Below are 22975 nucleotides of genomic sequence, written 5' to 3' on the forward strand. Positions count from 1 at the left end.
CCGCTCTCTGAGCCCCTTCTCTGTTGCCCTCCTGTAGTTCTGTTATAAGAATCTAGAGAAATTACTGAGCTGACCAGCTAGAAGGGGGTGTCCTAAGAATGCTCATTCCATCCACTTTTCCCAAGATCATTGCTTATGGTCGTTCCATTAGCTTTGGACCTTACAAAGAACAGAAACGTTTTGTTAGCTGTCTCCTTCTGTGTTGTCTTCCCAACTTGCCTGATGACTGGCTCTTCATACTTCTTTATAGTCACAGACTAGTGTCTACCTTGTACATGGTCAGGCCTGGGCAAATGCTGATTATACCTCACTATTTGTATAAAAATATTTCTCCAGGGTATCCTGTATCAGTTACTCACTGGGGCACTTTGATTGAGACTCACCTGCATCCCCAGCAAGAAGAAGCATTCTCTCAGTCTCTTGTTCTCTCACTCTTACACTCCCCTACTCTCTCTTCCATTTAAGTAAAAACAAAACAAAAAATAAAATCTCACCTAGGAAGATTTGGGCTGTTATTCATTCCACACTTTTTGCAAGGTGGATATTCACAATGTGGACAGTGAAGAATTAAAATTAATCTTCTGGCTATGACAGCTGAAAGGTTTCTATTCATCAAAATTCTCTTCCTCCATGTTTATCACTAGATACTGTAAAGAGCTGTTCTGTTCTGCGCTTAGTCACTCTTTGCAACCCCAGGGACTGTAGCCCGCCAGGCTCCTCTGACTATTAAGTTTTCCAGGCAAGAATCCTGGAATGGTTGCTATTTCTTACTCCAGGGGATCTTCCCAACCCAGGGGTCGAACCCGTATCTCTTATTCTTCTGCACTGACAGGAAGGTTCTTCACCACCAGCACCACCTGGGAAGCCCAACATACTGGAGGGGGTTGCTATTTCCCACTCCAGGGGATCTTCCTGACCCAGGGCTTGAACCTGAGTCTCCTGCATCTCCTGCATGGTAGGTGGATTTTTTACCACTGAGCTACCTGGCAGCCCAAAGAACTGTTAAGAGTGTCTGAAACTTAAAATTATGCTTTTTGGTTCTCAAGTCTTTTCCATCAGTTCCATAGTGGTGGTGAAAAGAGAAGAGGAGGATACTCTGAGTGTACAACGAGGAGAAATACAGCACATAGGACCAATTTGATAAAAGGTCACCAAAACAGATAAGACTAATGAAAAGATATCAGAAGAAAGAAAAAAAGAGTGGAATAGCAAGACAGACAAGCTCAAAGAAATTCTCAGGATTATTTCCCAATCCCTGCATATTGGCATTTATGCTATAGCCTTTAAGCATAACTCACTGGCTAAGTATCAGACCTGGCATATAATTGAATAGGTCAAAGTTTGTAAGGCTATATGTTTTTAAAGGGAGTAAAATATGAATGAACATGGCCATAACTGTCTGGAGTCCTAAGTGTTCTCATATGTATCATTTATATGTGGCAGGTTTCACTTTCCAAAGATGATCACAACAGTATCTCCCATCTTACTGGTTCTTCTACAACGTGACCTTGTCACACCCATCAAAAGGTAGAGTCTAAAGCCCACCTACCCAGCTTGAATCTTTGGACACTTTCAATGACAGAGTCTACTAGAAGTGACACAGAGAGCTTTCAAAATCAGGTCCTACAGGGCAATGCCACTTCCACTTTGTTTGCTTGAACCTTGCACTTGTCACTCCACACTTTGCTGTAAAAAGACTGATTACTCTTACATTGCCCGCCAATGAAGCCACATGTCATTGCCCTGGTCAGCTACCAGCCCCTAAGTGAACCAACTTGGACATCCAGCCAGTTTGGGCTTTTAGATGATAGTAGCTGCAGCCAACATCTTATTACATCTGCATGGGTGACCTCAAGGGAGAACTACCCAGATGAATCTTGTCCCCACAGATTTTGAGCACAATAAAATTGCTGCTTTAAATTGCTAATTTGGGGGTATGTAATTTGTTATGCACTCTGTCTATCAGATCTAATCTCTTGAATCTGTTTGTCACTTCTGCTGTACAATTGTAAGGGATATGATTTAGGTCATACCTGCATGGTCTAGTGGTTTTCCCTACTTTCTTCAACTTAAGTCTGAATTTTCAATAAGGAGTCCACAATCCGAGCCACAGTCATGAACTGCTTCTAACAGAAGCAGAAGATATCAAGAAGAGGTGACAAGAATACACAAAAGAACTATACAAGAAAGATCTTAATGACCTGAATAACCACGATGGTGTGATCATGCACCTGGAGCCAAGCATCCCGGAATGTGAAGTCAAGTGGGCCTTAGGAAGCATCACTACAAACAAAGATAGAGGGAGGTAAAGGAATTCCAGCTGAGCTATTTCAAACCATAAAAGATGATGCTATAAAAGTGCTGCACTCAATATGCCAGCAAATTTGGAAAACTCAACAGTGGCCACAGGACTGGAAAATGTCAGTTTTCATTCCAATCCCAAAGAAAGGCAATGCCCAAGAATGTTAAACAATTGCACTCATCTCACATGCTAGCAAAGTAATGCTCAAATTTCTCCAAGCCAGGCTTCAACAGAACGTGAACTGTGAACTTCCAGATGTTCAAGCTGGATTTAAGAAAGGCAAAGGAACCAGAGATCAAATTGCAAACATTCACTGGATCATAGAAAAAGCAAGGGAGTTCCAGAAAAACATCTACTTCTGCTTTATTGACCATGCCAAAGCCTTTGACTGTATGGATCACAACAAACTGGAAAATTCTTAAAGAAATGGGAACACCAGACCACTTTACCTGCCTCCTGAAAAATCTGTATGCAGGTCAAGAAGCAACAGTTAGAACTGGACATGGAACAACAGACTGATTCCAGATTGGGAAAGGAGTACATCAAGTCTGTATATTTTCACCCTGTTTATTTAACTTGTATGAAGAATATATCATGCAAAATGCTGGGCTGGATGGAGCACAAGCTGAAATCAAGATTGCCGGGAGAAATATCAATAACCTCAGATACACAGATGATACCACCCTTATGGCAGAAAGCGAAGAAGAACTAAAGAGCCTCTTGATGAAAGTGAAAGAGGAGAGTGAAAATGCTGGCTTAAAACTCAACATTCAAAAAAAAAACATCATGCCACGTGGTCCCATCCCTTCATGGCAGACAGATGGGGAAACAATGGAAACAGTGACAGACTTTATTTTCTTGGGACCCAATATCACTGCAGATGGTGACTGCATCCATGAAATTAAAAGATGCTTGCTCCTTGGAAGTAAAGCTATACCAACCTAGACAGCATATTAAAAAGCAAAGCCATTACTTTGCCAACAAAGGTCTGTCTAGTCAAAGCTATGGTTTTTCCAGTAGTCATGTATGGATGTAAGAATTGGACCATAAAGAAAGCTGAGCATCAAACAACTGATGCTTTTGAACTGTGGTATTGGAGAAGACTCTTGAGAGTCCCTTGGACTGCAAGGAGATTCAGTTAGTCAATCCTAAATGAAATCAGGCCTGAATATTCATTGGAAGGACTGATGCTAAAGCTAAAGCTCCAATACTTTGGCCACCTTATGTGAAGAGCTGACTCATTGGAAAAGACTTTGATGGTTGGAAGGATTGAAGGGAGGAGGAGAAGAGGATGACAGAGAATGAGATGTTTGGATGGCATCACTGACTCAATGGGCATGAGTTTGGGCAAGCTCAAGGAGTTGATGATGGACAGGGAAGCCTGGTGTGCTACAGTCCATGGGTTCGCAAAGAGTCAACATGACTGAGAAACTGAACTGAACTGAATTTGTCATGCATCAACAGTATTCAGAGCAATTTGTGAAGTTGGTGGTATTCCCACTGCAAAGATGAGGGGAGCTTCACATTATTAGCATGTGCTGGATACTGGCACTTGTATGAAGGTATTTGACATGTAAACCCTGCCTCAGTGATCTGCCAGATCATTAGAGAAGATGACTGGTGGGTGAAGATGGTGTGTGAGGAAGGTCATGAAAAATGTAATCAAAGTACTACAGAAGTGAGAAGGATATTGCTTTAATTCACAAGATCAGAGAAGGCTTCATACGGATGGTGACATTTGAACTTGACTTTAAACAATATGATGGATCTTTTTGAAGAAGAAATATCCTGCACAAAGATCCAGCCATGTGAACGGGAAGTATTCTTGTGATAATGAAGTCTTTAAGCCCCTGAACTTTAGTTCAATGTCCTTCCCACCCATCTCTGATTACTGCTTACTGAATCTAAAGTTGAGGTATCCATCAAGTCGCTGGCTGAATAATTCTGCCAGAGAGAGCAGCAAGCCTTTGTAACTGCCCATAATCATAACTGCCCATAACCAAGGGACACTCTCCTTGTCACATGTCCAGGGTTGGGATTTCAAGGGTTTAAAAAAAATCTGTGATGTCAATTCTATGACACCCTCTTTGCAATTATCCTTGAAACATTCAAAGAGAATTAAATAATTCCTATTCCATTTCTGCTCAATGTCTTATTGAAATATGCTAGATGTTTATTTTTAAAATAGCAGAAGTTAATCTTAATCAATAAAAAATAGAACTTATATCCCAGGACATGAAATCTGAGATATCCCAGTTGTTTTTGAAGGTAACAGTTTTAAAATTCAAGGCAATCTTCATTACTTATGTGTCCTTTTAAATTTAAAAAGTAAATGGCACTTTTCTTCTTACCTCCTCCCCCTCTTGAATATACCCACTTTATATGTTCTGAACTTACAGTCATATACTGGGTCTAATATATTCAACAAAGGTTTTACTTTAAAAGTTTGAAAGAAACATTGCAAAACAAAATTGGAAAATACATAGAAATAAGCAAAGACCAGTAGTATAGAAATATAGATATAGGTATAGATATAGATAGATATTGGAGAAGGAAATGACAACCCACTTCAGTATTCTTGCCAGGAGAACCCCACGGACAAAGGAGACTGGCAAGCTACAGTCCATGGAGTCACAAAGAGTCGTACACAAGTTTGTGACTGAACAACAAATAAATATAGATATCGTGGCTTGCAATGCCTATGTTGTAATCAAAATTGTTCTTTCACACAATTAAAACAACTTGAAAGAACACATATTTTTTTTCTTTTTCATTTATTTTTATTAGTTGGAGGCTAATTACTTTACAATATTGTAGTGGTTTTTGTCATACATTGACATGAATCAGCCATGGATTTACATGTATTCCCCATTCCGATCCCCCCTCCCACCTCCCTCTCCACCCGATCCCTCTGGGTCTTCCCAGTGCACCAGGCCCGAGCACTTGTCTCATGCATCCAACCTGGGCTGGTGATCTGTTTCACCCTAGATAATATACATGTTTCGATGCTGTTCTCTCGAAACATCCCACCCTCGCCTTCTCCCACAGAGTCCAAAAGTCTGTTCTGTACATCTGTGTCTCTTTTTCTGTTTTGCATATAGGGTTATCATTACCATGAAAGAACACATATTTAACTGGTGTGGAAAAAATCCAAACACTGTTGACTAATCTTGGAACACAATGCCTAAGAGACAAGGGTATCTGAAGCTGTATCATCTAGAGCTGCTCTATTCAGTGTGGTAGTCAGCAGCTGGCTGTTTTAATTTAAGTAAAACAAACAGTTCAGTATGGCACTAGCCACATTTAATTGATCAGGGGCCACCTGCGGCTAGTGGTGATCATTTTAGATCAGCAGATATCAGGCATTTCCATCAGCACAGAAAGTTCTGTTGAAAACACTCCTTTAGACAATTAACTGTCTCTCTTCATCAATATTCGGGCTGCTGTGTGGAAAGGATTTGAAATGAAAAGAATCTAATGTCTTGAATCACAAAACACTATCTATTTGTTGGAGCACATCAATCTCACAATAACAGATCTTATTTGTATATTAACTTTGGAAGAGGGATTGATGATTTTGAAATGTGCCTGTACATTTTTATTCATTTTGAAATTTTTCATCAATTTTTGCCTCGTGAATATCCAAATAGGTGTTAAGTCATGAAGTCAGTCTTGAATTTAGATGGCATTTAGAACACATAACTTTATAACTTATGTTAAGTAAGATGAATATTTGTATATAACTTCCCTAACCCTGCCCTGATACCAGGCTCCTCTGTCCATGGAACGCTCCAGGCAAGAATGCTGAAATGGGTAGCCATTCTCTTCTCCAGGGGATCTTCCTGACCTTTATCAATTAGTGTTTTCATTTTCTTCAGATGAATACCCAGTAATGGAATTGCTGTATCACATGTTATTTTATTTATAATTTTTTGAAGAACTTCCATACTGTTTTCTGGAATGGCTACATCAATGTATATCTCTACCAATAGTGCACAATGTATTCTTTTCTCCATATTTTCACCAATACTTGCTACTTGCTGTCTTTTTAATAATAGCCATTCTGACAGGTTATGAGGTAATATCTGACTGTAGTTGGATTTGCATTTCCCTGATGATTAATATATTGAATTTCTTTTCATGTGACTCTCTATATGCCTTCTTTGGAAAAATGTCTATTCAGGGCCTCTGCCCATCAGGTTGTTTTTTTCTTTTTTTTTTAATGAGTTTTTAGTATATTTTTTATATTAACCCATTATCAGATATACTGTTTGCAAATATCTTCTGCCATTCACTAGACGTTCTTTTCATTTTGTTGATAGTTTCCTTAGCTGTGCAAAAGCTTTTAACTTGATGTAGTCTCCTTAATTTACCTTTATTTTTGTTGCCCTTGTCTGAGAATAGGTGTCCAAAAAAACATTGCAAAGACCAATGTCACAGAACATACTGACTATGTTTTCTCCTGGGAGTTTGATGGTTTCAACCTTTAATATTTAAGATTTTCCTATATTTTGTTTATTTTTGTATATGGCATAAGTAGTCCAGTTTGATTCATTTTACATGTGGCTGTCCATTTTTCTCAACAGCATTTACTGGAGAAACTCTTTTTCCATATACTATATTCTTTCCTCTATTGTCATCAGTTCAGTTCAGTTCAGTTCAGTCACTCATTCATGTCTGACTCTTTGCGAGCCCATGAATCCCAGCATGGCAGGCCTCCCTGTCCATCACCAGCTCCCAGAGTTTACTCAAACTCATGTCTACCGAGTCAGTGATGCCACCCAGCCATCTCATCCTCTGTCGTCCCCTTCTCCTCCTGACCCCAATCCTTCCCAGCATCAGGGTCTTTTCCAATGAGTCGACCCTTTGCTTGAGGTGGCCAAAGTATTGGAGTTTCAGCTTCAACATCTGTCCTTCCAATGAACACCCAGGACTGATCTCCTTTAGGATGGACTGGTTGGATCTCCTTGCAGTCCAAGGGACTCTCAAGTGTCTTCTCCAACACCACAGTTCAAAATCATCAATTCACTGGCGCTCAGTTTTCTCTATAATCCAAATCTCACATCCATACATGACTACTGGAAAAACCATAGCTTTGACTAGGCAGACCTTTGTTGGCAAAGTAATGTCTCTGCTTTTTAATATGCTGTCTAGGTTGGTCATAGCTTTTCTTCCAGGGAGCAAGCGTCTTTTAATTTCATGGCTGCAGCCACCATCTGCAGTGATTTTGGATCCCAAGAAAATAAAGTCTGTCACTGTTTCCATTGTTTCCCCATCTGTTTGCCATGAAGGGATGGGACCACATGGCATGATGTCTGTTTTTTGAATGTTGAGTTTTAAGCCAGCATTTTCACTCTCCTCTTTCACTTTCATCAAGAGGCTCTTTAGTTCTTCTTTGCTTTCTGCCATAAGGGTGGTGTCATCTGTGTATCTGAGTTTATTGATACTGCTCCCAGCAATCTTGAACTCAGCTTGTGCTTCATCCCAGCATTTCACATGATGTACTCTGGATATAAGTTAAATAAGCAGGGTGAGAGTATATACGGCCTTGATGTACTCCTTTCCCAATTTGGAACCAGTCTGTTGCTCCATGTCTGGTTGGAACTTAGTTAAACTTAAAATCTTCTGCACAGCAAAAGAAACTATAAATAAAGTGAAAAGGCAACTCTCAGAATGGAAGAAAATAATAGCAAATGAAACAACTGACAAAGGATTAATCTCCAAAATATAAAGGCCAATCAATCATTCAGCTCAATACCAGAAAAAAACTGTAAAAAAATCTACAAACAATAAATCCTGGAGAGAGTGTGGAGAAAAGGGAACCCTCTTCTCTGTTTGCGGGAGTGCAAATTGATATAGCCACTATGTCTCCATAGTGACTGTATGGAGGTTTTTTTTAAAGCTAGGAATAAGCCTACCATATAATTCAACAATTCAACTACTGGGCATATACCCTGAGGAAACAATAATTGAAAAAGACACACGTTCTTCAATGTTCATCACAGCACTGTTTGCAAGAGTTAGGGCATGAAGTAACCTAGATGTTCACCTACAGATAAATGGATAAAGAAATTGTGGTACATATACTTAATGGGATATTACTCAGTCATAAAAAGGAAAGCATTTGATTCAGTTCTAATAATGTGGATGAACCTAGAGCCTACTATACAGAGTGAAGTATGGCAGAAAGAAAAAGACAAATATCATGTATTAATGCATATATGGAATCTAGAAAGATGGTATACTGATGAACCTATCTTCAGGGCAACAGTGGAGATGCAGACATAGACAACAGACTTGTGGCCACAGAGAGGTAAGGAGAAGGTGGGATGAATTGAGAGAGGAGCAATGAAACACATACATCACCATGTGTAAAACTAGATATCCAGTAGAAATTTATTTTATGGTGCAATGAGGTCAAATTCAGTGCTGTGAGAGCCTAGAGGGATGAGATGGGGTGAGAGGTGGAAGGGAAGTTCAAGATGGAGGGAATATCCATATATCTATGGCCAATTCATGTTGATATATGGCAGAAACCAACACCATGTTATAAACAATTATCTTCCAATTAAAAATAAATATTTTTTAAAAGAAAAGGATATCTTTTTTGGTGTTAGTTCTAGGTGTTGTAGGTCTTCACAGAATTAGTCAGCTTCAGCTTCTTTAGCATCAGTGGTTTGGGCATCGACTTTTATTACTATGACGCTCAATGGTTTGCTTTGAAAAGGAATCTAGATCATTCTGTCATTTTTGAGGTTGCTTCCAAATATTGCATTTTAGACTTTCATTTTCTTCTTAGGGATTTTTGCCCACAGAAGTAGATATAATGGTCATCTGAATTAGATTCACCCATTCCTACACATTTTAGTTCACTGATTCCTGAGATGTTGATGTTCAATCTTGGTATCTAATGCTTGATCATGTCCAATTTACCCTGATTCAAAACCTAATGCTCCATGTTCCTATGTAATGTACTTTGCAGCATTTGCAGTACTGTTGAAGCCTCGTTTGGAGAATTTTGAACATTATTTTGCTAGCATGTGAGATGAGTGTAATTGTGCGATAGTTTGAGCATTCTTTGGCATTGCCTTTCTTTGGGACTGGAATGATAACTGACCTTTTCCAGTCCTATGGCCCACTGCTGACTTTTCCAAATTTGCTGGCATATTGAGTGCAGCCCTTTAACAGCATCACTTTTTAGGACTTGAAATAGCTCAGCTGGAATTCCATCACCTCCACTAACTTTGTTTGTACTGATGCTTCCCAAGGCTGAGTTGACTTTGGATTCCAGAATGTCTGGCTCTAGGTGAGTGATCACACCATTGTGGTTATCTGGGTCATGAGGATCTTTTTTGTATAGTTCTTCTGTGTATTCTTGCCACCTTTTTTTAATTTCTTCTGCTTCTGTTAGGTCGATAACATTTCTGTCCTTTATTGTGCCCATCTTTGCATGAGATATTCACTTGGTATCTCCAATTTTCCTGAAGAGATCTCTAGTCTTTCCCATTCTATTGTTTTACTCTTTGCATTGACTGAAAAAAAATTGAAGAAAAAAAAACTGAAAAAAATTCTTTGCAATGATCAATGAGGAAGGCTTTCTTATCTCTCCTTGCTATTGTTTGGGACTCTGTGTTCAGATAGGTATATCTTTCCTTTTCTCCTTTGCCTTTTGCTTCTCTTATTTTCTAAGCTATTTGAAGGCCTCCTCAGACAACCATTTTGTCTTTCTGCATTTCCTTTTATTGGGGATGGGCTTCATCACTATCATTAACCTCTGTCCGTAGTTCTTCAGGCACTTTGTCTATCAGATCTAATCAGATCTAATGCATTAAATCTATTCCAGATGTTCAAGCTTGATATAGAAAAGGCAGAGGAGCCAGAGATCAAATTGCCAACATCCGCAGGAACATCAAAATAGCAAAAGAGTCCCAGAAAAACATTTATTTCTGCTTCACTGACTACGCCAAAGACTTTGATGGTGTGAATCACAACAAACTGTGAAAAATTCTGAAAGAGATGGGAATACCAGACCACCTTATCTGCCTTCTGAGAAATCTGTATGCAGGTTAAGAAGCAACAGTTAAAACCAGACATGGAACAACGGACTGGTTCCAACTTGGGAAAGGAGTATGTCAGGCTGTATATTGTCACCCTGCTTATTTAATTTATATGCAGAGTACATCATGTGAAATGCTAGGTTGGGTGAAGCACAAGCTGAAACCAAGACTGCTGGGGAAAATATCAATAATTTCAGATATGCAGATGACACCACCCTTATGGCAGAAAGCAAAGAGGAACTGAGGAGTCTCTTGATGGAAGTGAGAGAGGAGAATGAAAATGCTGGCTTGAAACTCAACATAGAAAATGAAGATCATGGCATCTGGTCCCATCACTTCATGGCAAATAGATGGAGAAACAATGGAAACAAAGACAGACTTTATTTTCTTGGGATCCAAAAGCACTGAAGACGGTGACTGCAGCCATGAAAGACACTTGCTCCTTGGAAGAAAAGCTGTGACCAACCTAGACAACATATTAAAAAGCAGAGACTTTACTTTGGCAACAGAGGTCAATCTAGTCAAAGCTATTGTTTTTCCAGTAGACAGGTATGGATGTGAGAGTTGGACTATAAAGAAAACTGGGCACTGAAGAATTGATGCTTTTGAACTGTGGTGTTGAAGAAGACTCTTGCAAGTCCCTTGGACTGCAAGGAGATCCAACCAGTTCATCCTAAAGGAAATCAGTCCTGAATATTCATTGGAAGGACTGATGTTGAAGCTGAAACTCTAATACTCTGGCCACCTGATGAAAAGAATTGAGTCACTGGAAAAGACCCTGAAGCTGGGAAAGATTGAAAGCAGAAGGAGAAGGCGATAATAGAGGATTTGATGGTTGGATCGCATCACTGACTCGATGTACACGAGTTTGAGCAGGTTCTGGGAGTTGGTGATGGACAGGGAGGCCTGGCGTGCTGCAGTCCATGGGGTCACAAAGAGTCAGACGTGACTGAGTGATTGAACTGAACTACAGGATTGGACTTTACTTTCACTGCTAGACACAATCACAACTGACCATTATTTCTGCTTTGGCCTAGCACTTCATTCTTTCTGAAGCTGTTAGTAATTGCCACTGCTCTTCTTTCACTGCATATTTCAAACCTTCCAACTTGGGGGGCTCAACTTCTGGTGTGATGGAGGGATAAATTAGGAGTTTTAAACTAGCAGATACAAATTAGTGTGTATAAAATGGATATCCTTTTATCACACAGGATGATATTCAGCATCTGCTGCCTGGCACTGGAGTAGGGAGCAGTCGAGAGGAGATACCCTATGTCCAAGGTCAGGATCAGCAGCCATTAGGAGATACCCCACATCCAAATCAGAGAAACCCCAGTAATATGGTAGGCGCTGAGAGAGGGCATCAGAGGACAGACAGACTGAAACCACAATCACAGAAAAATTACCAATCTAATCACATGGAACACAGCCTTCTCTAACTCAATGAAACTAAGAGCCATGCCATGTGGGGCCACCCAAGAGGGACAGGTCATAATGGAGAGTTCTGACAAAATGTGGTCCACTGGAGAAGAGAATGACAAACCACTTCACTACTCTTGCCTTGAGAACCCCATGAACAGTATGAAAAGGCAAAAAGATAAGATACTGAAAGATGAACTCCCCAGGTTGGCAGGTGCCCAATAAGCTACTGGCGATCAGTGGAGAAATAACTCCAGAAAGAATGAAGAGATGGAGCCAAAGCAACAACAACACCCAGTTGTGGATGTGACTGGTGACAGAAGCAAGGTTTGATGTTGTAAAGAGCAATGTTGCATAGGAACCTGGAATGTTAGGTCCATGAATCAAGGCAAATTGGAAGAGGTCAAACAGGAGATGGCAAGAGTGAATGTTGACATTTTAAGAATCAAAGAACTAAAATGGAATGGAATGGGTGAATTTAACTCAGATGACCATTATATCTACTACTGTGGGCAAGAATCCCTTAGAAGAAATGGACTGGCCATATAGTCAACAAAGGAGTCTGAAATGCAGTACTTAAATGCAATCTCAAAAATGACAAATGATCTCTGTTTATTTCCAAGGCTAGCCATTCAATATCATGGTAATCCAAGTCTATGCCCTGACCAGTAATGCTGAAGAAGCTGAAGTTGAATGGTTCTATGAAGTCCTACAAGACCTTTTAAAAATAACACCCAAAAAAGATATCCTTTTCATTATAGGGGACGAGAATGCAAAAGGAGGAAGTCAAGAAACACCTGGAGTAACAGGCAAATATGTCCTTGGAGTACAGAATGAAGCAGTGCAAAGGCTAATAGAGTTTTGCAAAGAGAACGCACTGGTCATAGCAAACACCCTCTTCCAACAACACAAGAGAAGACTCAACACATGGATATCACCAGATGGCCAACACCAAAATTAGATTGATTATATTTGCTGCCAAAGATGGAGAAGCTCTATACTGTCAGCCAAAACAAGGCTGAGAGCTAACTGTGGCTCAAATTATGAACTCCTTATTGCCAAATTCAGACTTAAATTGAAGAAAGTAGGGAAAACCACTAGACCATTCAGGTATGACCTAAATCAAATCCCTTATGATTATACAGTGGAAGTGACAAATAGATTTAAGGGACTAGATCTGATAGAGTGCCTGATGAACTATGGATGGAGGTTTGTGACATTGTACAGGAGACAGGGAGCAAGACAATTCCCAAGAAAAAGAAATGCAAAAAGCAAAATGGCTGTCTGAGGAGGCCATACAAATAGCTGTGAAAAGAAGAGAAGTTTAAAGCGAAGGAGAAAAGGGGAGATATACCCATTTGAATGCAGAGTTCCAAAGAATAGCAAGGAGAGATAAGAAAGCCTTCCTCAGTGATCAGTGCAAAGAAATAGAGGAAAATGATAGAATGGGAAAGACTAGATATGTCTTCAAGAAAATTAGATACACCAAGGGAACATTTCATGCAAAGATGGGCTAAATAAAGGACAGAAATTGTATGGACCTAACAGAAGCAGAAGATATTAAGAAAAGGTGGCAAGAATACAAAGAACTGTACAAAAAATGATCTTTACGACCCAGATAATCATGATGGTGTGATCACTCACCTAGAGCCAGACATGCTGGAATGTGCAGTCAAGTGGGCCTTAGGATGCATCACTACAAACAAAGCTAGCGAAGGTGATGGAATGCCAGTTGAGCTATTTCAAGTCCTAAAAGATGATGCTGTGGTGCTCGCTTCGGCAGCACATATACTAAAATTGGAACGATACAGAGAAGATTAGCATGGCCCCTGCGCAAGGATGACACGCAAATTCGTGAAGCGTTCCATATTTAAAAAAAAAAAAGATGATGCTGTGAAAGTGCTGTACTCAATATGCCAGCAAATTTGGAAAACTCAGTAGTGGGCCACAAGACTAGAAAACATCAGTTTTCATTCCAGTCCCAAAGAAAGGCAATCCCAAAGAATGCTCAAATTACCACAAAATTGCACTCATCTCACATGCTAGTAAAGTAATGCTCAAAATTCTCCAAGCCAGGCTTCAGCAATATGTGAACTGTGAAGTTCCAGATGTTCAAGCTGGATTTAGAAAAGGCAGAAGAACCAGGGATCAAATTGCCAACATCCAATGGATCATCGAAAAAGCAAGAGAGTTCCAGAAGAACATCTATTTCTGCTTTATTGACAATACCAAATCCTTTGACTGTGTGGATCACAATAAACTGTGGAAAATTCGGACAGAGATGGGAATACCAGACCACCTGACCTGCCTCTTGAGAAATCTGTATGCAGGTCAAGAAGTAACAGTAAGAACTGGATATAGAACAACAGATTGGTTCCAAATAAGGAAAGGGGTACATCAAGGCTGTATATTGTCATCCTGCTTATTTAACTTATATGCAGAGTACATCATGAGAAACGCTGGGCTGGATGAAGCACAAACTGGAATCAAGATTCCCGGGGGAAATATCAATAACCTCAGATATGTAGATGACACCACCCTTACAGCAGAAAGTGAAGAAGAACTAAAGAGTCTCTTGTTGAAAGTGAAAGAGGAGAGTGAAAACGTTGCCTTAAAGCACAACATTCAGAAAACTAAGATTATGGCATCCAGTACCATCACTTCATGGCAAATAGATGGGGAAACAGTGGAAACAGTGTCGGACTTTATTTTGGGGGGCTCCAGAATCACTGCAGATGGTGACAGCAGCCATGAAATTAAAAGACATTTTCTCCTTTGAAGGAAAGTTATGACCAACCTAGAAAGCATATTAAAAAGCAGAGTCATTACTTGGCCAACAAAGTTCCATCTAGTTAAGGCTATGGTTTTTCCAGTAGTCATGTATGGATGTGAGAGTTGGACTATAAAGAAAGCTGAGCACCAAAGAATTGATGCTTTTGCACTGTGCTGTTGGAGAAGACTCTTGAGAGTCCCTTGGACTGCAAGGAGATCCAAACAGTCCATCCTAAAGGAGATCAGCCCTGAGTGTTCATTGGAAGGACTGATGTTGAAGCTGAAACTCCAATACTTTGGCCACCTGATGTGAAGAGCTGACTGATTGGAAAAGACCCTGATGCTGGGAGGGATTGGGTGCAGGAGGAGATGGGGACGACAGAGGATGAGATGGTTGGATGGTATCACCGACTCAATGGACATGAGTTTGGGTAAACTCCGGGAGTTGGTGATGGACAGGGAGGCCTGGCGTTCTGTAGTCCATGGGGTCACAAAGAGTCAGACTAGACTGAGTGACTGAACTGAACTAAATAATAATCTATAAGGGAAAATAATCTGAAAAGCATATATAACCCCACTTTCTGGTCATTTGCATTTGTGTGAAATAGTTTTTTCCATAATTTCACTTTCAGTCTGTGTGCTACTTTAGCTGTGAACAAAGTCTCTTGTAAGGAGCATACAGGTGGGTCTTGTTTTTTATCTTATTAGTCATCCTACATCTTTTGACTGATGCTCTTAATCCATTGACATTTAAAGTAATTATTGATAGGTATGCTCTAATTCACATATTGCTGAAGCCTGGCTTGGAGAATTTTGAGCATTACTTTACTAGCGTGTGAGATGAGTGCAATTGTGTGGTACTTTGAGCATTCTTTGAGATTGCCTTTCTTAGGCATTGGAATGAAAATGGACCTTTTCCAGTCCTGTGGCCACTGCTGAGTTTTCCAAATTTGCTGGCATATTGAGTGCAGCACTTTCACAGCATCATCTTTCAGGATTTGAAATAGCTCAACTGGAATTCCATCACATCTACTAGCTTTGTTCGTAGTGATGCTTTCTAAGGCCCACCTGACTTCACATTCCAGGATGTCTGGCTCTAGGTGAGTGATCACACCATTGTGATTATCTGGGTCATGAAGATCTTTTCTGTACAGTTCTTCTGTGTATTCTTGCCACCTCTTCTTAATATCTTCTGCTTCTGTTATGTCCATACCATTTCTGCAATACTTTGGCCACCTCATGCAAAGAGGTGACTCATTGGAAAAGACCCTGATGCTGGGAGGGATTGGGTGCAGGAGGCGATGGGGACGACAGAGGATGAGATGGCTGGATGGCATCACCGACTCGATGGGCATGAGTTTGAGTAAACTCCGGGAGTTTGTAATGGACAGGGAGGCCTGGCGTGCTGTGATTCATGGGGTCGCAAAGAGTCGAACACGACTGAGCGACTGAACTGAACTGATGCTCTAATTCTGAGAAGGCAATGGCAACCCACTCCCTTACTCTTGCCTGGAAAATCCCATGGATGGAGGAGCCTGGTAGGCTGCAGTTCATGGCGTTGCGAAGAGTCAGACACGACTGAGAGACTTCACTTTCACTTTTCACTTTCACGCAGTGGAGAAGGAAACGACAGCCCACTCCAGTGTTCTTGCCTGGAGAATCCCAGGTATGGCGGAGCCTGATGGGCTGCCGTCTATGGGGGTCGCACAGAGTTGGACAAGACTGAAGTGACTTAGCAGCAGCCGCAGCAGCAACATGCTCTTTTTGCAATTTTATTACTTATTTTCCAGTTATTTTTATGTTCTTGTTTATTTCTTTTTCTTTTTGCTTCTTACCTTGTGGTTTACTGTTTTTAGTATTATGCTTATAGAGATTTGTGTGTGTGTGTCTATTGTAGTTAGATTTTATATTTGCATTTAGTTTTTGTGTAGTTTTTTATTTGTGGTTACCATGTGTTGGTTGATTGTCATAGCTAGAGCTATAACTATAGGTTGATCTGTAGCTATATCTACTTGTTTTAAGCTGGTAGTCATTTAAGTTCAAACACATTCTAAAAAATCTAGATTTTTTTACTCTTCCCTCACATTTTGCATTTTTATGTCATTTTATATTCTCATATATATTAACTAACTATTTAGTGATAGCTGCTTTTGCAACTTTTTATATTTTAACCATGAAGTTTAAAAGATAGCTTATTTAAGTGGATGACTCTTATCCCTTACTATGTATTTGCATTTCCTAGTGAGATTTTCCCTTTTGTATAGATTCTTCTTTTCCACTTAGAGAAGACCTTTTAACTCTTCTTTCAAGGTAAGTTTAGTATTGCACTCTTTTACTTGTTGCTTACCTGAGAGGTTGTTTCTCTCTCTTGATTTTATATGACAACCTTGCTGGGTAGTATATCCTAGGTTGCAGATTTTTCCCTTTTGGCATTTGACTATTTCATGCCACTCTCCTCTGGCCTGCAAACTTTCTGCAGAAGTATAAGCTGAAAGCCATGGAGGTTCTCTCGCATGTGGCTCTTTATTTTTTTTCCTGTTGCCTTTAGAATTCTCTCTTTATCTTTGACTTTCACCATTTTAGTCAGGATATCTCTTGGTGTGGATGTGTTTGGGTTCATTTTGTTTGCGACACTTGGTACACCCGCATTTGAATATTTTTTTCCTTCTTCAGATTTGGGATGTTTTCAGTCCTAATTTCATCAAATACATTCTCAATCCCCTTTCCCTCTTTTTTTCCTTTCAGGTCCCCAATAAAATGAATGTTGGTATACTTGATGCTATTCCAAAGATAACTTGTCCAATGCACAGCTATAACACAGAGTAAGCAGGGTTGGGAACATTCACTCAGTTCTGGCTGCACTGCACCAGGGTGGTCAGAGAGATCAGGCAGCAATCAGAATAACCTTCAATCCACCCTCTCCACTGTGCCTGGGGACAAGCCAGCCTGCTTGCCCCTCCTGAGTGGAGTCCAACCTTCCCCCAAGCCCTCCCATTAGTTCCAGAGTCCCTCCAACCAGGCGAGGAGACTCAGCTTCCCTTTGTAGGATCCCAGGGCCAGGGTGCCCAAAAAGTGGCTTGAATCACTCACACCCCATAGCAAATCTCCACTCAGGTAATCTCTCTTTTCCTCTGAGTGCCCCCACCCCTACAGGTCTCAATCTGTTCAATTCTTTTCCTTTCTTACACAATTCTGTGTGTATCTTTCTTACAGCCTCAATTTTATAGGATTCTTTCTGCCAGTTTCCAGTTAGTTTTCAGTGAGGATTACTCCACATGTAGATGTATTTTTGATGCATTCATAAAGAGAGGTTAGTTCCATGTCCTCCTATTCCACCGTCTTGATTGAAATTACTTGTTACTATCTTTGCTTTGTCAAGATCTTACCATATTGGGTAATGAGGCTCCTTAAACTTTGCAATTATTTCTTATGTTTCACATTAGTCTAGTCCAATGACATTTTTTAAAGTTTTGTTATTAGCATTTGAGTATCATTTTAGTTCAAACCCTCCTTTTTTTTATCCCATACCTATAAACCCCTTCCATTCCAGGCTATATTGAGCCATGGAATTTTTTTGCTTTGGAGTATAACTTTCTCTCTCATCCTCTTAGCTTCTCCTCTGCATTTTTTCTTACTCTTGTGAGGATTGTGCCAAAAGTGGCCATTGTTTTATGGGGGTAAGTTTTATCTCCTCTGTTTTTTAAATTACTTCCTGTTTCATGACATGTATTTATTTGTACACTTGTCTATTATCTTTCTAATTAAATGAAAAGCAGAGCCTTTTTTCTGGTTTACTACTCTATCCTTTTGTCAGTGCAGTTCTTGACAAATAGTAGGTACTTAATAAATATTTTGTTGAGTGAATGACAGCCTGCTCATCTAGCTCAGTCTGTGGATTTTGTTTGTATAGGAGGCTAAGGGATCCAGTCCTTCAAAGATTTCTTGATCCTCTTGAAAGATGTAGTTAGAGGTTCTGTCCAGCCACCAGATGGAGATATTGTGTCTATAGTCCCCTATTTCGTGTGGCTTTCTCCCATGATCTGGAAATTTCTGGTAAGCCTTCAGAGTGTTAATTTTATCTTCCCTTTGTATCCCTAAATTAATACCTGTGGACACAGGGTGGAGCCATCTTCCCAAGGAGGCTTGAGTGGGATGAGGAAGGCACTTCATCCTCTCTTCAATGGTCTTCCCGTTTGTTTTGGGACTTCACCAAGTCTCCATGTCTTTTTCTCAACAGTTACCCTGCTATGAAATGTGAGGACAGCCTTTGTTTTCTACTGGAACCTGCAAAATTGATAAGCCAGGTTCTTGGCAGCTCCCTGGCACTCTTCCCCATAGGACAGTTACCATTTCCTGAAGTTTGCTCTCCTTAAGAAGGCGATATGACCTCTACTGTCCCCAACTTGTTTTTATTTTATTTTGTTATTGTATAAACTAAAGGGAAAGGGGCTTGATATGCTGATTTTTTTAAAATTATTCTTTGGAGTATTTTCACCCTGATATCCCCCTTCAGTAACTCTGAGAAAGCAGGAAAGGATTAAAAGTAATTTATAACTTTGTAATCAGTTGGAGAAAAACATAGGCAAAAAAGATGATAATAAGGATGAATCATTTTCTTTCCTACCTTGCTCGTCAGTACCAGTTCTATAGAGCTCATGTATACTCTCCCTTTACTGCTTCAGGAGTTTCTCTAAGAATTCCGATGAGATGCAGAGACCCAGGTCATATACTTATCCCCAAATCTTACTTTTTTCAGCTTTTAAAATTCAAAGGTTGAATAAACCCTATGTCCTGAAAAAATATTTCCCCCACCTACCACCCTTTTCAGTAGAACCAGAACTTCAGTAAAGGTCTGTTTCTTACTCAGGTGAAGGCCCTAATTACCATAGTCCCTAAACTGAATCCTTTCATTTACTAAATAAACCCAGATAGGGTCCCACACTTGAAGACACTAGACAAAACAATGGGTTAATCCTTCAAATTTGGCAGTGATTTTTAAAGACAATCCACAGGCCTGCAAATACTAGCTACAATATAAACTTCTACTGCCCACAAATTCAAAGACTAGCAAGCCATTCACCCAAACTACTCCAAGACATGCTTTCTCCCTATTCTACCTTGTATGTTGATTTCTTGAGGTTGCCAGGCTAATATGTCATGCAATGGATTTGCAAGAGACAATTTGTTTCCTTGTCAGTCCAGATTCTGATCCAGTTAAAATATAAAGACACAAAACTTTTGGCCACCAACAGAGCAATAGTTGATTTAGGCAAGAATCATCAGTGGAAGCTACAACCAATGCATCACAGATCCCACTGTTGAACAGGATCAAAACTATGTACATATATATTGCATATTAATTACAAAAGAAAAGGTGGTTTCTTTATTTTGGCAAAATTATACTAATCAAGTTAACATAACCTTGAATGGAACAAGCTGACATTATGTGCCTTCTGATGTAGTATCCCTGATAAAGATATAAAACCTAAGTCTAATCATGAGAAAACCATGAGACCACCCAAGCTCAGAGGGCATTCATAAAAATACTGAACTGTACTCTTCAATAATGTGAGTGTCATAAAAGCCAAAGATTTGCTGAGGAACTGTTCCAGACTAAAGGGGGCAAAAGAAACAAACACAACATGAATCTAGGATTAGAACATGGATCAGGAAAAACAATTTTTATAAAGGAGATTTCTGGAGCAGTTGGTAAAATTTGAATATGGACTGTGTATTAGGTAACAGCATTAAGTTAATGCTAAATCCCTTGAATTTTGTAACTGTATTGTGATTACCGAGGAGAACGTCTTTGTTCTAGGTATGCATATACTGAAGTACTTAGGAGTGATGGTTCATTAACTTACAAATGGTTATGAAAAAACAATTACATTCATATGCACATATTTATTAAGAGAGAAATTATAGGTGCAAAATGTTCACAATTATTGAATCTAGATGAAACATATAAAGGTGTTCATTACCTTATTCTTGAACTTTCTGTACTTCAAAATTTTTCAAAATAAAATCTAAATTATAAGTTGAAGGCACATAAAAAATAAAAAGTAAATCTAAAAATTATGTACAACAGTCACATTAAGGACCCTAATATCAGCTTTATCACTAGTAATATTAGATTAGAGAACATGAAGAGTAAAAGAAAAGAAAATCTGCCTCCTACGCCTTCCTGAAGTGATTTACCAGAGACAGAGCAGCTAGAGAAGTCTAGGCATTTCTCAGACTCCCTCAGCATCTCCTCCCTCACTGAGAAACATTTGCTTCTCTATTGAGTTTAACCACACATAACATATACTGTTTTTTGTTATTGTTAATTATACTGTCACTTGAAACATATAGACAATAGTTTTTATTCCTAGAGTTCCTGTTTTTGAAAAGTCTGTTCATTCTTTATGTTTTTGGTATACTCATATAATTTCATACTTTATTATATTGTATTATGTAAAACATTTTTATACATAGTTTCTCGGCATCCTGTATCTGCCAATGCTAATACTGTCCGTCTTTTGGTACTTACATGTTTTGTGTGCTGTTTCTGTTGAGAAGCATTCACAATGACCGCTTGAAAACCTTGTTTGGCATTTCTTTTTTTCTTTTCTTTTCTGAAGTCATACTTTCATCTTTCAGAGTCCTATTCTGAGCCAATTCTGAGCAAATTTTAAAATTGTTGTCAGCCAGATGATTCCCTCTACAGGGCTAATCTCACACTTTTCAGTTATTTTGGCTCTGAGCAGGTGTCTCAGACTCAGCTTTTCCTCGGTTTGCTTTTTTGAAAATTGATATCCCCTTGACTCTGATGCTATAGGAATCTGGATGGCTTTAAGGAAATTCTCACTGCCTGTTGGCCCAGACAGTGTCTCTGCCACTCTGGTTTAGTAACTCTCACTCAGTCTCTCCAGCCATTGCTCCAAACCTCTGGAGCATTGACTTCATTCCACACTGGTCCAGCTTCCAAGTATTCCCAGCTCAGCTCCTGGCCATAAATATCCAGGCTCTGTCCCCTAGAAAATCTAGGCTTGTTTTATCACTGTCATTTTTAAGCGATTGCTGACTTTGGTGATGTTCCCTCAAAGTGGTACATCTCCTTGTCTGTTACCTAGATTCAGCCCATCTTTACTTTGTTCTCCTCTTTGTGAGAGTCCTGTGTGCCCTAGGTTGTAAGAGTGTTCCTTTCAGAATGTTTCTGAATATCTTCTGACAGAATGTTGATGCCTAGGGGTGACATTTTTTTCCTCAGTGCACATTTCCAAGTGGATGACCTGGAAGCATGTTCTGCTGCTGGTAGAGTTGTTCTAGTTCTTTTTCCATAAATGGGTGAGGTTTAAAAGCTTCCAGCCTCATGCAGGAGGTTAGTTTTAGCCTTCCTTCTCATGTGAGGAGGTTCTGTCTTCTCTCCCCTATCCCACGGCTGGGTAATGTTTATCAGCTGTCAATAAACAGCTGATAAAATTCTGCTCTGTACATCTGTGTCTCTTTTTCTGTAAATGGACAAGAGCCAAGTAAATATCCATATTAAAAAAAAAAAAGCTGATAAACAGCTATCCTTTTGCCTTAAGTTTTCCCTAAGTTCTGACACCTAAGGATATCTTTTTTTTTTTTCTTAGAATTTCACTTATACACATATTCAGTGTGTTGGTTGCATGGAGTGGGGAGAAGAAATAGGTTCCATGGTTCGTTTTATTCCAAGTCCCCATTTTCCAGGTTGTTCTCATGATACCTCCTCCTTTACTGCCATCAATTGGCTTGACAGAGGGAACATCCCTGATGTTCCAGTAGCTAAGACTCCATGCTCCCAATGCAGGAGGCCTGGGTTCAATTCCTAATCAGGGAACTAGATCCCACATGCACCAATTAAGAGTTCACATGCTGCACATAAACCCAGAGCAGCCAAAGAAATAAATTGGGGAGAGGGAGCTAAGATGGTGGAGGAATAGGGTGAGGAGACCAATTTCTCCCCTACAAATTCATCAAAAGAACATTTGAACGCTGAGCAAACTCCACAAAACAGCTTCTGATCGCTAGCAGAGGACATCAGGCACCCAGAAAAGCAGCCCATTGTCTTTGAAAGGAGGTAGGACAAAATATAAATGATAAAAAGAGAGACAAAAGAGTTAGGGACAGAGATCCGTCCCAGGAAGGGAGTCTTAATAGAGGAAGTTTCCAAACACCAGGAAACCCTCTCGCAGGCGGGTCTGGGGGAAGTTTTCAAACCTCGGAGGGCAACCTAACCAGAAGGAAAAATAAATAAAACCCGCAGATTACATGCCTAAAAGCAACTCCCAGCAGAAAAGTACCCCAGATGCTCGCATCCACCACCAGCAAGTGGGGGCAGAACAGAGAGGAGTGGGCAGCATTGCTTAGGGTAAGGACCGGGCCTGAAAGCCCTGAGGGCAATCAGAGGGAGCTAATG

General features: G+C 39.9%; 1 long non-coding RNA gene and 1 other non-coding gene across 2 annotated transcripts in view; one reads left to right on the forward strand and one right to left on the reverse strand.

Moving 5' to 3' along the window:
* Positions 1–1998: 1998 nt before the first annotated feature.
* LOC122423817 overlaps positions 1999–22975 on the reverse strand; it is a 25266-nt gene continuing 4289 nt past the window's right edge. The window contains exon 3 of the long non-coding RNA XR_006264226.1: positions 1999–2055. This is a non-coding gene — a long non-coding RNA (uncharacterized LOC122423817). The remainder of the gene's footprint in view (positions 2056–22975) is intronic.
* LOC122424154 lies at positions 13546–13652 on the forward strand. The gene has a single exon (XR_006264340.1). It is a non-coding gene; the product is annotated as a U6 spliceosomal RNA (small nuclear RNA).

The sequence above is a fragment of the Cervus canadensis genome, chromosome 21 (assembly GCF_019320065.1).
Source record: "Cervus canadensis isolate Bull #8, Minnesota chromosome 21, ASM1932006v1, whole genome shotgun sequence".
In the NCBI taxonomy this organism is placed as follows: domain Eukaryota; kingdom Metazoa; phylum Chordata; class Mammalia; order Artiodactyla; family Cervidae; genus Cervus; species Cervus canadensis.